The sequence below is a fragment of the Micropterus dolomieu genome, linkage group LG19 (assembly GCF_021292245.1).
Source record: "Micropterus dolomieu isolate WLL.071019.BEF.003 ecotype Adirondacks linkage group LG19, ASM2129224v1, whole genome shotgun sequence".
NCBI lineage: Eukaryota > Metazoa > Chordata > Actinopteri > Centrarchiformes > Centrarchidae > Micropterus > Micropterus dolomieu.
In genome coordinates, this window is record NC_060168.1 from 32,406,797 (window position 1) to 32,421,885 (window position 15,089).

The 15,089-nt window shown below is 40.9% G+C and overlaps 1 long non-coding RNA gene across 2 annotated transcripts in view; it reads left to right on the forward strand.

Moving 5' to 3' along the window:
* Positions 1 to 5,700: 5,700 nt before the first annotated feature.
* The window catches only part of LOC123957816, a 28,071-nt gene continuing 18,682 nt past the window's right edge, over positions 5,701 to 15,089 (forward strand). The window contains exons 1-2 of one of the 2 annotated variants that reach the window (XR_006821901.1): positions 5,701 to 5,795; positions 5,881 to 5,990. This is a non-coding gene — a long non-coding RNA (uncharacterized LOC123957816). Of the gene's footprint in view, positions 5,991 to 15,089 lie in introns of both variants that reach the window. The other variant, XR_006821900.1, reaches the window with a different exon arrangement.

The following is a 15,089-nucleotide window of genomic DNA, read 5'->3' on the forward strand; positions in this document are numbered from 1 at the left end:
CAAAAGAGGAACTTAACAGGTATCAAAATAAAGAAAACAGTTGCTCTTACTTTCTTGTTCAACTTGTGGAATACACAGATGGCTGTTGTTGGAGCTTCACACATTTTCTATTCTATTACACTAAATAGAAAAAGTAATAAAGTTGCCCAAAGTCTTCAAACTGGAATCTGACCAAAAGAGGTCCTCTTCCAGGTAATACCTTTCTGTTGTAGCATATATTCATCTTTGTGAGTGGTGAGAAGAGTTCAGGCTGCTATGAGCTGGTTACTGCAAGTATGCTGGGCTGCAGAGCAGACGGAAACCATGCTAATCCCTGATCCTGTTTTCTTTGTGCTGTAGAAGAACTACAGTGTCAGTCCACTGACAGGAGTGAGGCCTCAGTTCAGACAGTCAACAGGACAAGAACAACTGAACATTCAGTTCATACTCCACTCTGAGCTGAAGGTCTTGAGATAGAACTGAACTGTCACCTCTGGAGAGAAATGTTGATGTGAAGCTACAGCTGGTGAAGGATTCAAACCTTTGTCAGGACGGAGACGCTGCCTCACTGACGGGTCGCCCCGCAATTCTTTTCAGAGACAGTTAACACAAAGCTTTGTTACAAGAAAGAGAAAAACCAAGTTTCAACTTTAAATTGTATTGTCTCCATTACAACCGATTCATTTGGCACCAAGGGCGGCATTATACAAGCACCGCTCGCAAAAAGTACACGCATCCATAAAATCGAGGTATGAAAGAAAACAAAGCCAACAAATGTAATGATCTCGGAATAAAAATCCATAAAAGCTTTCTAACTAAAATCAGTTTACAGTTCAGATCAGACAAACACCTCAACAAGAAAAGTTCCAATTAAAGCTTTCAAATTAGTGTTTATTTTTACTACAGTAGCATTCAGGGTGAGATCTTCATCGGGTTTTAAACCAAGTTTAAAAAGGGCGACTCAGTTTACAAGTCATTCTAGAGAACTACCCAGCCTGTAGACAAAGTTTTTGTCTTTTGTGCTTCTGGTACAGCTTTGTTAAATCTACGGCGTGACATTAGTTTTGGTTCCAGCTTTGAGACCACAAATCTGCGCTGAGCACTAAAATACCACACAGATGGGAAAAGAGCATTTTTAAGCACAGTAGGTATTTCTGGCACAACTTTCACCTGCTTCCAAGGTACATGGAAAAAGGAAAAATAGATTTAAAAAAACCAAGCAACACTTGGAATATAAAGGATTTAATTGGTAGACCAAAGAGCATTTCAAGGTCGGGAAAATACCAACGCTTGGAGCGCTGCTGCCGCTGTGTCGTTGACCCGCCACGAAAGCAGGGCCCTAAGTGATAAATACTGTTTACCTTTAATAGATGATCCAAGATAAAAACAGCACAAACTAATAAAAAGTTCTAAATCTAAATCCTAACATAGCATGGCGATGGAGCTCACAGGACTTTGCAGTTTTACTTGGCAATGAGATTAATAAGTCTAATAATTGTTCAAGGACTAAATACATTTACATTGAGTTGCATTATTCATTTCTTCTATTCGACGTACATAAGCACAATGTTTGAAAAAGGTTTTCAAGGTTTTGTTTTCATTTTCATGCTGGTTTAAGGGCCATACTGGGGTGTATGAGGCCCTGAATGGGCGTCTTTGCTTATGCCTTTGGCCAACTATGCATAAATCCATAAAGTCAAATAAATGTGTGTTTGTATGTTCACTGAAATTCAAATGTTGAACCCCCCTGATCTCTCTCTGTAAAGTTCCCTCTGTGGATCTGATAGCAGCCTCCGATCTCTGTTTGTCCTTTCTCGAGCCGCCCGGCAAAATGTCAGCCCGGCCAGATTGGATTGCTTTTATTTAAACCATAAATTGTATGTTTTTCACTTCAATCTGGGAGCTCACATCACGTTCAGCAGACATCCAGATTTTTTTTCCTTCAGTGTCAGGTGGACACTTTGGGGAAAAGGCTGTTTTGAGAGGCTGAAATAATCTGCGGCCTTGAGCCAGAGAGTCAGTGGCAACAGCAGCGTCTGATTGGCTGACAGCCCCGTCCTCCAGCAGCTGTGCTTGTCCATGCTCATGAAGGGAGGAACCCCACCTCCCCCACCCCTTCAACGCTGCGCTGTGACAGGCTTAACGGTGATATGAGGGGATGTGTTATCTGCTGGCTTCCAAATTCATAAATCTTTGAGATCAGACGAAATTGAAGCTGCTTGAAAAGCTCGGAGGGGAGATTGACATGTCTGAGTGGCTCTGTGGGCGCGCGACGCTGCAAACTGCATGCTAATGCGCCATCATGCATATGTTTGTATGTACTCAGTGTGTGTGTCCTTAGAACTTGCATGCAATGCATTTAATACTACCTACGTATGCATGCATATGCATGAGGGTTGACTCCACTTTTACACGTACACATGCCAGATACACTGTAGAAAAACCTGTTTACCAGGTAGTCTGTTACTATTTAATTTAGCAAAACCACTGCAAAAAATTACCCCTTTTTAACAAAAGCAGAAGGAATTCTGCACCAACAGAATGATTTCTCTTGTCCTTGGTGTGTCAGTAAGAAAGTACTGAAATGAGTACTGATGAAATTCACTTGAGAACTTTTTTCCCCATGCTATAAATCTGCAAGGACATTTGATTTCAGCTACATGACAGTTTTGTTTATCCTGAGTGATGCGATACATAGTCCTGCCAATAGTTTCACACTTTCCCTGAGCGACAGGTGGTGGTAACACGCCAAGGTGTGCATCAGTGTACCAGCAAAGGTAGGGTAGAAGACCACTGCGAAGTAGTAAACATGGACATAGACAATGCTGGATTTAAAATGTTTAAAGGATACCTATTATGCTTTTCCATATTTTATGTCTTATCTACAATGTTGGATGTTCATGTTAAACATGGTCCAAGCTTCAGATAATGAGGTTAAAGTATTTAAAAGAATCCCTGTGAGGAAAAACTTCAGATTTCCTCCTGTTCTGAAAGCTCTGTTTTGAACTGCTTTTTCTACCAACGTCCTCAGACACGGAGCCGTTATTCCATTTATGGTCATTTGCTCAGTACAGCTATGCCAAAGTCCTTTTAGGCAAGTCCTGGCACTCGGCCGCCATCTTGGCAACGCTTCCGGGCAGCTATTTTGGACTATAAAGACCAGGCTCCTATCTAAATGAACGGGGAGAGAGCCAGATCGGCACTTTTACTGGTCACCGGGACAAAAAAAAACTACATCAATAGAATACGATTTCTGCTTTGGCTGTGAAAAACAGACGATTGGCAACAACAGCCTGGTAACATGCTTCAGGTCTAGGCCAATCAGAAGACACTGTGCTTTGGGGGTGGGGGGGCTTAAAGAGACAGGAGCATCTACAGCTTAATTCAGACAGAGGCTGAAATGAAGGCCAACATGAAGAGTCAGTAAGACAGAAACTTTGAATCATGCAAAGCTGCCGTACAGGAGTCACAGAACTACAATATAAGACTGGAAATGAAGTATAATAGGTCTCCTTTAATGAAGACCTCAAGGACACACACAGAGAATATATTGGTTTCCAGTTGTGTATTCTGGTTGTTAATTTGATACTGTGATTGAATACTTAAAGGGTTTCAGCAGGTCAATTCTAAGTGTGTGCCAGTTTGTATGTATTTAAACCTACCTAATTAATGCTGTCACAGGTATTAAATTCAGTGCTCATTTATGGCAAGAAAACCTAGTGTCCAGGGTAAAAGATTGATATTTTCCCCAGAACTAATAACATTTAGAGTACCTTCAAACCTAGTTAGAGTCAAGCATTTTTACTGTGTGTGTCATTTTGGGCACGCCGAGGCAGCCGTGTGTTGGGTGAAGATTGAGTCTGAGATGGAGTGTGAGATGTGAGCGCTTTGCCTTCAGATAACACACACACACACACACACACACACACACACACACACACACACTAATTCATTTTCCTTCCTCTGATTTATCTTGTTTTCCTTCGTCTTGTCTGCTCACGCCCAGATAAAATCCCCCAAATTGCATCACCCACCACTCTGTAACTCTGTTGCCTTTGTTTTCAGGCTACAGTGTAGCTGAACAGTAGTGCTACAAAAATAATAATGCATCTGGTATCTCTTAGATTTGAGTTATAACACCATTTATACAGCCGACAACTCTTTTGATGTAATTATTTTTTTGTCTGTGCCGTGGCGTCCGGAGATGGTACAAATATCTCAGAGGGCTTCAGCAGCAGCAGCGTTGTGCTCTGCCAACAACACGGCTGCAGAGTGTGTAGAGTTACTCCAAAGTGTCACAAGTTTGTTAATAGTTACACTACTGATGGCTCATTGCTTATTGTTCATGGTATCTTGCTCATTCCTCTTCTCTTACAGTTGAATCCTGATGTGTTTAAACATCAGCCACCTGCTCAGATTAATCACTACTTTGGCATTGATTTTGAGTGTTTCTAGTCTTTTTTTAATTTTTTTTTTATTTTAGGTAGTGTTGTAGTCAAGACCGCATAAACCGAGACCAAGTCAAGACCAGAGTTTATCAAGACCAAGACTTTTAGGGGCTGAGACCAAGTCGAGACCAAGACTGAGGGAGGGCGAGACCGAGTCAAGACCAAGACCAGTTCCCCACATTACATGACACACAATAAAATGTAGAACGAGATCACAGGTGCTTTTGAAATTGATCTGGAAGATCCACATTCCCATTAAAAAAAAACAAAAAAACAAAAAACAAAAAAAAAAAACCAAAACACCCACATATAAACACTAAGAGTTGAAATCAACTTAAGCGCCTTTTCCATGCTTACCACCGCGGGGAGCGGTGACAGTCGTTAACGGGAACACCACATTTTTAATTAGGGTTATTGGCTGCATTTGAAGTAATACATTTTACATCCAAAGTTAGGATGTTAACAAATAAATCAGACCATGCAAAAGCAGTTTGATATTCCCAAAGTTATGGTCTTGAAATGAAATCCTGAGTCATCAATGTCCGAGATGAGACCAAGACCATCAAAAGTACTACAGCACTAATTTCAGGTTTTGTTACTTGAGATTCTTTCCCCTCTGTTGTATTTCTTTCTTAGTTTTGTCCATCACTTCTGTTCACAATGACTTAAAAACTGGGCTTCCCCTTTATGTTTACGGTATTTGTTGTATTAATTAGCCTGACAATCAGACAGAAATGTAGTTTTGCCTTCATGTTATTAGAGAGTTAGTTGATTTCTGGTTGGGATGGGGTTGTTATTTCGCTCCAAACATCAGAAGTTACTGATGTATCTGACAGAGGACGGTTATCTTTTGTTCTAAAGTTTAAGTTTTCCTGTGACGCTGGGTTCTGAGGTTGTTTAACTTTGTAGCTGAGATGCAGACACATAGGCAGTTGTAAAAAAGAGAAGTCACAGAGGATTTATTGATATTAATACAACGAATAGACAGGAAGCAGCTCCAGATGGTGAAGTTCTGTAAGTAGGCAGGTGGAAACGAGGCAAAAACCAAACAAGACAGAAGAAACAGAACTCTCTAAAACGTAGCTTTCTCTGCGAGGCTGTAGCACAAATACCACTGGAAGTGAACAGATGACCTGGCAAAGATGGAAGCGTAGAGCCGGGGTTTATAAACTGTAGGGGTTGATTGTGGGATTACTCTCAGGTGAGCAGAGAAGCCACAGGTGGTTTGGTGATTTGCCCAGACTGGAGAGTGCAGCGCCACGCCCACGCCAACGCCTCCACACACACACACACACACACAGAAGACTGACAGTAAACGGGCAGAAACACTCGAAGGAGAAAACATAGGAAACACTGGGAACTGATGAGGTGGAACAGCCAAATCTTTACAGGTTTTGATTTAATTTGTTGCAGATATTGAGAACGACTTCTGACTGGACATTTCCTCTCACAGTCAGCTGGCTGTCACCGGTAGCCTTTAGACTGAGTTCAACTGCAAATTTTAACAGAAACAAGAGATGACACCAAGCAGCTGAGCAAACTGGTCCTGTGTAGTGGTGGACAGTAAGTATTTACTCATGTACTGTACTTTAGTAAAAATTACAGGTATTCGTACTTGCCACTTTCTACTTCTAGTCCACTACATCTCAGAGGGAGATATTGTACTTTATATTTTACTACATTTATCTGACAACTCGAGTTACAAGATACTTTACAAATTAAGATTTTTACACACAAAACATATGAAGATGTAAAAAAAAAAATAAGATGTTTTGTTAAAAACTACACTAGTCAACAGTTTATACTAGTACAGCTAGTATTTCATGGTTCCAGATGCACAACTGTGATAATTTGCGGCTTTTGTTTTTGACTATTTTAATGTGTTTTTTAATAATTCTGAGGTTTAGTCTGACAAAACAAGCATTGTGAAGTTGTCACTTTTGGCAATTGTGACAACATTTGTCACTATTTTCAAAATTCTTATCAGGAAATATTTTTACCCAGGGGCGTTGCTAGACATAAAGCTCTACTGGGGCCCAGACCCCCTCTTTCCCTATGTAAATTTTTGATTTGAGTTTGATATATTTTTTGTTATAGTGTATGAAATGTGTTAGTATGTGCCTCACCAGCCCATTAATACTGACACTGTCAGAAATGGCTTTGACCAGAGCCTAAGCGCACACACCTGTGGTACCACCTAAGAAAAATTCTGCCACGAGGCCCTCATACCTGACTTGTGAGCCATGTAAACAATTTGCCACCTAACACTGCAGTGCTGTCACTACTACCTCTCCTTTACAACTTTCTTTCTCTGTAATAAACCTGAATGGAAACCTCTTCTAGAAAATAACCCTGCTGATCTGAATGGACCTCTGCACACTATCTCAATCCACCATTAGGGTCTGAGCTGCTTGTATCTGATGCTGCCTGTAGACCTCTAGCTGTGCTTATACTGGCTGAAGCTGCCTGTGTTTCACCTGGGTCTGTGTGACCTGCTAAAAACGTCTGGACTGGGTCTGTGCTAGTACTGGATTTGGATCAGCTGTGCTTGTACTGGCTTATGATCCAGCATCTACTCTACTGACAAACGTCAGCATAGCCCCTGTAAATTATAAAAATCAATACTTGCAAGATATTAATGTTGTCAGCTGCCTCAGTCCCATTCAAACTGGCTCCCCAGGTTTCCTACTATACATCAAAAGGAACATAGCATTTATACTATGACATGAATATAGCTGTGTTTCCTTAAACGTGATTTAATGCGCATTTTGAAGTAGAAGGGGGGGGTCCTTCGATTTGCAAAAAAAATTATATGCTCGCTTTAGGTGTTTTTTTTGTGGAAAAAGAGTAAATGCGCTAAATGGGAGAATAAGTTCTGACGTAGCGAACTTTTAACTCACGACTGATCTGTTTCTGCTGTGCAGAGTTCTGCGTGCCTGCCGAGAATTTCATGCACCTCACGGCCGGTAACGCTTATTTGTGCTGAGAAAAGAGGTGGATGAAAATCCCGGCAGGTAGCCTTCATCATCTGTTCTGCCGAATTATGCAGTCACCTCTTAAAGGTCCTTTTCAGATCCTTTGCTCTGCACACTGATCAAACGGTGTTATCACCGCATATTTTTACTGAATGCTGCTTCTACTGAGTGTAATAAAATAAACGACTCTAAATGTTCATAAAATACATACTTTGAATCATTTATCCCCACTGATGAACCCCACAAAGGATATTATAGCGTTTAAAACCATTAATTCAATTCAATTCAAATTAGCTTTATTGGCATGAATGTGTAACAACAATATTGCCAAAGCATCATACATTATTTGGAGGTGCATGCAATTCTTGGCAGGCATGCAAAACTTGGCATAACACCGGATATTCCCATAACGTGCGGAGACATGGCTGGTAGCAACTTGCCCGCTTGAAACACATTTCTGAGGACCTCTCTCCATTTTCCTCAGGTTCATGCGACTGGTTTTGTTTCTGGTTTGGAACCCAGATGTCTTGTTTGTTACTGTCATGTGTAACGTCAACTACTGACGTAACTACGCTCGCCGTAGCCTGGTTTATTCGCTCCAAACCAGCCGATGGAAACGCACATATTTCTCAATTAATTTTTCTCCCTGTTTTTTGTGACGCTCCAAACGTACGCTTAAAATTCGCATGACAGTTGGATGGAAACATGGCTTATGTGAGGTTTATTTTCTACTGAAAGATGTACATCCATTTTGCCCAGTCTGCCCTACTAATCAACATTTTAATAGTCAATGTGAATCCACTGCTTTCCATCTTGCATTAGTCCAGAGTTGTAACTAAACCTTCACTGAGAGACAGATAATTATTGTCTGGTTTTAAAATGATGTGCGCCTATGAGGAGTGCCATCACATCCGTGTGCTGTATGGTCTGGTCCCACTGATGTTGCTGCAGGAATGCAATAATAAAATCTTCAAAATAGTGTTTAAAATCTTCTCATCTTGTTTTTTGAACATCGTCAGGTCTTGTGACACAAGTGTTTCATCATGCCCCTAATCTGAGCTCTGATGTCCCCACCACTTTTCAACACAAAGTGACGCCCTTGCAGTTGTTGCTAACTTGACCGCGGATCCCTTCACGTCCAAAATGACGGCAAGCGGTCTTGAAAATTTCATTGAGGGCACAGCACAGATACAGGGGCACGTGCCCCAGTAAAAAAAGGTCTAGTGACGCCTATGGTTTTACCTCAACCAACTACAACAGTAAATCCTGCTTTTACATTAATGCATGAGTAATGAAAATCTCATGTGCTATGTAATAGTATAACAGTCACAGGGGACATTTGCCATTATGCATTGAGTACTTTTAATACTTAATACTAGTACATTTTCCTGATTATACTTATATACTTTTACTTAAGTGACATCTTAAATACAGCTCTTTTACTTGTACCAGAGTATTTTTAGAGTGAGGTATTTTTTACTTAAGGAAAGGATCTGAACCACTACTGGTCCTGTGTCAGCAGGTTGGTCTGAAAAGCAGCCGCTCCTCCGCTCCTCAGCAGTGTAATCAGCCTTCAAATACAGTTCAAGTACAGCTCGGTTCATCCTGATCAAACCTTTCATTAAACTAAACAACTTGTGTTTTACATGAGAGGAAGGAAATTGTACTTTTCTTGAGCAATTTTTCTGTTGTGAAGAGTTATCATCACGAGGCGATGCGTCGGTTGATTGACATATCCAAATGAATGAACAGTCTATTGAGAGGTCCGGGGTATATCTTTTTCACATCATTACTGTGAACATCAGTAATTTCCATCATGAATACCACAGCGTCCCCTGACAGGCTCTCATCGCGCTCCGACATTCATCGGGGGAAATGATGGTATTAGACGGGAGGCAGACTCTCGGGGTGAGGCTCCATGATGAGAGGGGGGAGGAAGGGAGGGAGCTAATTACCCTTTTATTACCAGGGACTGAACCCCCATCCCAGGAGGGCTCGCCTGGCCCTGTTTGAGATGAGGAGGATGCGGCACGCCACATTACCTCACTCTTCCTTCAGTGATGCCTGTCGCATTAAGAGCTGCGCGTACACACTGAATGTCTGTTTCTATCAGAGTTGTTTTTTAAATGCACACATTTCATTGAGGAGCATCCTCACTCCTCTAAGCAGATATGAAACGGGCAGGCAGCTGTGTTAGACGGTAAGATTAATTGATTCTTTATTTTCATGTCATGTTCACATTGTGCACAGCCCACCGAGGCTGACACCAAACATACAGTAACAACGGTGAAACAAAACCTGTTGGTGTAAACAAAAGTTAATTGAGATATATATGCACACCTGAGGCCCGTAGCCAAAATTTTTACCTTGAAAAAACACACACATTACCATCCAGGTAATGTGGTGAAGGAGTCATCTTTTCTTTAAAATGATCTCTGAAATATGAGACCAAACTCGGCAACATTTATCAGAACAAATCAATTTATCAAAACACACATTATTTCACCACATGTTCAAAAAGTCAAAGAGAGATAAAAGACAACATCAGGTAGCTGAGGACAAAAGGAGCAACGTTCCTAATTTAATACACATATACCGCAAAAACTTCAATTAAAAGCCTAGCCCCAATTAGAAGCCTGTCCCTTTTACTGGCCTGGTGTGGCTCCACACGTTTTGGCAAATAAATGCAGGTCTCACTCTGATGCCTGTTTTTGTTTTTATAGAGGTTCATAGGATGTATAAAACCTCCTTGAAGTGCACTGGGTCGCCCGCTTGAGCTACTTCTAAGCTGCTTAGATCGTGCATACAAATTTAAATGTTTAAACTTTGGTCAGTATGGACATGCTGCACATTGTTAGATCGGTTAGATTCTCCACAATTCAATCGTTGCAATTTTAAAGAAACAATGAGCATCAAGGGCCCGTGTACTGACGGATTTTCATTTTGAAACGAAAAAAACAAGCAAAACAAAAAATGCTTGTTTCCCAATTACCATTAGTAAATAGGGAAACAAAACGGAAAACAACCAGTTTTTCGTTTTGATATAAAAAACCCAATCTTGTTATCCGATTGTCTCTGATGTGTTATAGATGAAAATCGGAAATTAAAATACGTGTTTAAATGTTATTCCTTAATTTTGCATTGGGTTTTTTTCGTTGCATACCCGGAAGTCAGGAGTTTGTACGTTAATCTAAGATGGACTACAAAAAGCACATCTTTGACCTGGTCGTTCTTACTGTGTTGTTTTAATTCAGGCCATCTAAAGGTAGACAACACGGTAGGAAATATTACTTAATTACCAAGATTGCAAAAATGGTTGTCATGTTAAGAATGCTTGCTCATACACACCTATATTTATCAACATGAATCCCAATTATTGTGTGTAAATAATACATTACATTAACTCAGGCCATGTGTGAATGAAGTAAAATTAATAAATGATATTGCAGAAGGCTAGCAATACACTGGCTACAAAAAGTCATGCAAACTGAGCATACTGTATAACATTAGCCTACACATTTTAAACATTATCCTAACTTTGATCATTTCACAAGACTAATAAGATTGCTTAATATAATAATAAGCTTGTTTCAGAATATAGGCTTAATAGCCAATGGTAACTTAAATGGTGATTGACGTATTTTATCCATCACGGTCGATAGAATTCATTTTTTTTTATTGTGGGAAATTCAAATAGGCCCTACAACACTTTATGGCATATTTCAACAAAAAACGACGTTAAAGATTTCAACGCGATGTTTCGTAAAGCAAGCGTTTTATTTAGAAATTCTAATTGGACATTGCATATTTGTTGTTTCTAAGCATTGCTAACTTGACCGGGGAGCGTGTATGATGTGTAAAATGACACTAAAGGGGTACCCTGGGTGTTGAAAAGCGGCGCCAAAGGGCCTTGACCAAGAATTAAAACAACACTGTAAGAACGCACAGGTCAAAGATGCACTTTTCCATCTTCGGATGGTTGGATGTAGCCTACAACTCGGAACTCCTGTCTTCCGGGTATGCGGCCCACAACCACTTAGGCCTACTACTTACGATAGCTTCCAGGTCACGGAATAAACCCAATGCAAAATTGGCCCTTACCTTAACCTTAACAGGAGGGTGTGGCTAAACCTAAGTCAGTGATAGTGTGCATGTCGACCGGTGAACCCAAGCTGCTAGCAGATTGGACGTGAGGCCGATGTGTGATGCTGTCGATGCAGCCTGTACAAGTTTATGTCAAGTGACGTAGGTCACGTGATTTGCCGCACTAGTTGGCACTTTTGGCAGTAGGGGCACGCACATAACTCGATGTGCACAATCTGACATACAAAATGCACAGAGGACGGTAGATGGACAAGGACAGCACAAAATGAATACACTGTCGCTTACTGACGGTGTACTGATTTAATACAAATTAATTGACACTAAAATGAACTAATACACAAACATTGTATACAAATACCTTCCTACATACTGAATATTTCTTTCAAGGTCAACAAATAGAAATGACCACAAAAAGCTGCTTTTTTAATTATGGTTGAATTCTTTCACTGGATGATGGAAAACATCTTTAGCTGGACCTCTTTTGATCTGTCTATACACATAAAATGGACTTCATTTTACGTGAGTCACATAGCAAACAAATTGTTTTGTTTCTTTAGAAAGCTAGGATAGGTAAAGTTACAGTCACAGCTACATGATTCTTTTCAGAGTCTCTGATTTATTGACGGCTATAAAGAGAATTTCAACCAATAAAATGCTTCTGAAATACTGTTTTATGTCTAATGGAGATGTACCTCAACAAAACGACACACAGAAGGATCTTTGACTTTTGGTCAGATTGTGCTCATTATTCTGAATAGATTCTGTGTGGTATTTATTTTTTGATGAGCCAGGAAATTCTTCTCTCAGGTGAAGGATTGTTGCTGTTGGCTGGTATCTCCACAACAGCTGCCGCCCACCGGGCTTTTCACAGCACAGTGGTGCCTAAGGCTTACTGAGAGAAATAATGTGACAAACAAAAAGCATCTGACCGGTGACAGTCCTCCAGGCCGAAACACATCACTTATGAGTGATGCTGAAGGAGGACGGCTGCAGTCAGTCAAACAGAAAGCAGGTGAACTACAGCCATCAGTACACGTTTAAACTGTAACGTAGTAGTAACAGTATCCAGTCACCGTTGTAAGAAAATGTATATTTCATAAAATAAGCATTTCCTGCCGAGCTACAGCTGGGGAGGTTAGTTCTTCAAATGAGAAACAGATGAACTCCATTTTCATTTTTAAATGCTATATTATGCTTCATATTACAGAAAAATGAGAAGTACCCCATTTGGTAAAGCAGGGAAATAATTAAGGCTACATTCGTTTTTTTGCTCATATGTGACTCAGATCTGATCTTTTCATGACAGGCCAAGTCACATGGAATCTGATCTTTTCCAGTTCTGGGCCACTTTCATATGTGGTCCAAATCCGACACAGGTCGGATCTTTTTAAATGCGACCTCAGTCTGGACACTCAGGTCAGAATTGATGCGACTTTGACGTCACTCTAGAGCACCTGTTGTCACAGTTCTGCTGTAGACGGAGCCGCGGTGAACAAAAAAGTCACTATTAAACATGTTCAGGCTCTCTGTCTTCTCTACCTGGCTATCATCTGCTCACAAATTCCCTTTCATACGCCTGAAGTCACGAGCTCTCACCAAAAAGGTGGATCATATCACTCCAGTTCTGAGGTCTTTACATTGGCTTCCTGTGTGTCAAAGAATTTATTTCAAAATCCTGCTGTTAGTTTATAAAGCACTAAATGGTCTGATCTTCTGCTTCGTTACGAACCATCCAGACCTCTCAGGTCGTCTGGGATCAGGTCTGAGTGAGATTGAACAGAGTGAAGGAAGTGGTCTTAAATCTCGCGCCTGAGTGATTTGCAGGAACCTCTGTCCACCTGTAAACGCTCAGGTGGGTCCAGAGTATAACTGGATCAAAGTGGCCTGCAGACAGACATGTCCTGGTCTCTCTGTAGTGTCTGAGGGGTTTTGGAGTTTCAGTGGACCCAAAAATAAAAAAACCAGAGCTAACCTCTGTTGCTGTTTAATTCTGTACAACAACGTGGTGTGTGTGTGGCGTTGTGTTATTCTTCTGCGCATGCAGGTCACTTTCAGGCCGCAGACAGTTCACACTGGCGTCTGATATGGGCCGCACTTAAACTACAGTGTGAACTGTCAAACAAATAAATCGGATCCGGAGAAAAAATCGTAATTGAGCATTAAGGCCTGCAGTCTGAACGTAGCCTAAGTAGACTTAGACCTCCTAAGCGGAGGTAGCATGGGTGCATGGGGGTGGCCGACCCGGGGCCCACACTGGTAGGGGGCCCACTACGTGGACTATGAAGTTTAGCTCAGCAGGTTAGATTTAGTTGATTTGGTGATTAGTGCTTGCTTTCTGTGCTTCTACTATGATTAAGTAGCTACGTAGTAAAAATGTTTCTTTTTTGTCTGATTTAACCGTGTTTATTGTTGATATACGATCAGAATTCTGTAACGGGTATTTTATTTTGAAAATTGACCGTTTCTCTGCCCGTTACTGTGTCTGACTTACTGCTCGGTTCATCTGCGCAGTGCTGCTTGACGCTGGGACGCTTCCTGGACGCACTGCAGCACATCTGGTGTGAGCACAAACATTTAGTAGAAAGTCTGCTCCAGCAGCAGCGAAGCAGACAGACTCTGTGGACTTTCGGAGTGAGTCTGGGGTCATGTAAACTTGGTTATTCTGTCTTTGTAGCAGGTGGGCCCACGATGAAGCTCCGCCCCCACTGTGCTGACAGTCTAGCTCCAAACACAATTCTGAGGTACTTTTACGTCACTGGGGCACTTCCATTTTATGCTGCTTTTCTACAGGGAAATATTTTTCTCCAACTAATTTAATTAACAGCTGAAGAGTTACTTCATACAAAGCATGTGATTATCTTATAAATTATGATACTACAGATTTAATTCCCCAACAGTATTACAGATTAAAATGTGTATTTTTCTACATAAATTATAAATAATATTAATATTATCCATGTGACAAATGTATTGGTTACTCCATTTTGTTCATTTGAAAAATCTGAACTAGAATTAATGTCTATGGAACCCTTCTTTCATAACTGCTGAAACCAACACGTCCTCATACCTAAACCACAAAATAGGTTGATTGTCAAGTGTCTCATAACGACATGTACTGTATGTACAGCGACAGGCTCACCGGACTTTCAGTATGTTACGTAAGTCACGTGATTTTTAACACCTCAAAACTGTTGTAAAAAGGGTTGATGTTTGGTTAGGTTTAGGCAACAAAACTACATGGTTAGGTTTAGGCAAAGATAATGGTTTGGGGTAAAGTTAGTAAATTTAGGTGAGGTAAGTCAGTAACGCTATTTAACTATTAACTCAACATTTATTTTTACAACTGGAACGCCTTTCTCCGGTGTGAAATTCCTGGGTTTGAACCATACGACCTCCGTACATGCACTTTGTCGCTATTTATAATACATCGTCTGGCTTCCCCCAGATGCCCGCCCATGGGTCTGGATCATGTCGGCATCAGTTTGAGTCGGGGAGTGAGAACGGGTTGAGTAGAGAAGTTGAATGGTGTGTGCAGAAACAACATGCTCATTTGTTTGTGGGTTATTTTGTCTTGACCTGAGGT